The 2,261-nt window shown below is 31.5% G+C and overlaps 1 pseudogene; it reads left to right on the top strand.

The window, feature by feature from the left end:
* The first annotated feature begins 435 nt into the window (after positions 1 to 435).
* Positions 436 to 996, top strand: LOC108563653 (annotated as a pseudogene).
* The last annotated feature ends 1,265 nt before the right edge of the window (positions 997 to 2,261 follow it).

Below are 2,261 nucleotides of genomic sequence, written 5' to 3'. Positions count from 1 at the left end.
TCAATTTATTTCAGACAAAATTCGACCAAAAACAATAAAATTGGAATGAATTTGATTATTTTTTATAAAACCAATTCACCAATAATAATTTTCTAAAATATATTGTCAAATGTCATCTATAGAAAGAAATATAATATACAAAAGAAAAACAAATGCCATGAGTTATTAAATCAAGGGTACCAAATGACAAAGTTAATAAATACTATTTCTACACTGAATCAACATTAAAAAAAGTAATGTAACTAATATATTTCGTTGTTTGTTCTAAAAGTCATTGTGACATGAATACAATTCTTAATTAAGAATAAATTACAAAATAAAATCAACAACATGTTTTCACCTAAGCCAAAGCCACTACTGATGTACCAATTGGATTTTGATTTCGCCAAATGTGCAAAGTATTTTATCTATGGCATATTTTTGTTTGTTTTTTTTATGTGTCTACTCTACGGCTTATACCATGGAGTGTTTACATGGTTCTTGTTCGAATCCAGTCCATACATGTGGGGTTCAATAGGCATAGCCACTTCAGTGTCTTTTTCGGTGTTGGGAGCGGCGATAGGGATTTACACAACGGGCGTTAGCATTATTGGAGGAGGCGTCAAAACACCAAGAATCAAAACGAAGAACATAATAACCATCATTTTCTGCGAGGCAGTTGCAATCTACGGACTCATCACTGGTGTAGTTCTGTCAGGTTACATTGAGGTTTACTCGAAGGCCGTGAGATACGATGAAGTCTACCGTGGAAGAATCTGGATGTCAGGTTATCTGATGTTTGGTGCTGGCATCTCCGTCGGCTTCGTAAACTTCTTTTGCGGAATCTGCGTGGGAATCGTTGGATCTGGAGGTGCCCTAGCGGACGCTGCAAATCCCATACTCTTCGTCAAGATTCTCGTCATAGAGATTTTCGGAAACGCCATCGGCCTGCTTGGTTTGATAGTCGGCATTTATATGACGGCCAAGGTTTCGTTTACTGATAAAATGCAACCTTAAGTCAACAAGTATTCGCGTTTTATTTGAAAGCCGCAATATATTATACAAAACTGTTACAAATAAAGTTTTTCTTTTTGTTTACCAGTAATCTCGTGTATTACATAACGTACTAAGTGTACGGGATTGAAAACATGTGCAATTTGTGCATAGATTGTAAAATCACTAGGAAAGGTATCTGTGCAGATGTCGAAATTGTTTTCGATTTGAGATAGGACGTCGCTTCTGTATAAATAACACAATATACTGTTATGTAATCTAATCAGCTTATAGCAACAGCGTATTTTTATTTTTCAGCGGAATCCTCTTCTTTTTCATAGGCGGTTTCTACCGGTCATTCAAACGATTATGAAAATTTAGTCATACAATCGCCACATACAAAAACTTATCTCTAATATATTAGTCCAAATTTCCCAGCTCATTTCTGTTTCATATTTGCACGACAGTTTATAATGAACGTACAATTAATAAATAATGAAATAATTGCAAAAAAAAAACAATAAATATTGGTTAGATAACGTTATGTTCAGTATCATTTTCGCGTTATATTGATGTGATTTTATGAAGCAAACATGTTGTTTAAATCTTGCAATGTAAAAGAATTAATTGTTTACATTATAAATTTTAATTTATCAATCTGCATATTTTAGAATTTCCCGACTTCTAGAAATGATGTTATTCTGTAGTTACCCATGTTTCTTAAAGTAATGAAATTAATCATTTTTATTACTTTAATTGTTAATTTATTATTATAATAACAAACTTTACTGTTATCCACAATGACCTCAGAACACAGTACAATGAAAAGTAAAATCTCTATATTTAGTGAGCGATAACAAAACAGGTATTAGACCAGTGATTCTCAAAGTGTGGGTCTCAAAAAATTAATGACAGATCAATTCTTGTTGTTTTTCTACACATACCCATTCTTCCAGTGGTCGCAGATACTTTTTATGTGCAATAGGGGATCGCAGATACTTTTTGTATCCAATGTGTATTAGACAATAGTGAAACACCGCATTGATTAAAAAGGCATAACATAATTATATTTATTGTTAAAATTATATTACATTGTTATATTTTAAAACTGTTTACTTGTTGCCAGCATTTGGTAAATTGTAAATAATAAATTTATTAAAAAAAATAGTTGTTTTGTACGAATATATACATAGAATATTAATAATTCTAGTTCAATTTCCATACTAATTTTATTCTTGTTTTTAAATTAGTTGACAAAAACAGGCAGTGTATTATTCTTTTTAAGAACT

Source organism: Nicrophorus vespilloides, unplaced genomic scaffold (assembly GCF_001412225.1).
Source record: "Nicrophorus vespilloides isolate i.1.1-1 unplaced genomic scaffold, Nicve_v1.0, whole genome shotgun sequence".
Taxonomy (NCBI): Eukaryota; Metazoa; Arthropoda; class Insecta; order Coleoptera; family Silphidae; genus Nicrophorus; species Nicrophorus vespilloides.
The sequence above is the reverse complement of the archived record's forward strand: the minus strand, read 5'-3'. Positions and strand labels throughout refer to the sequence as shown.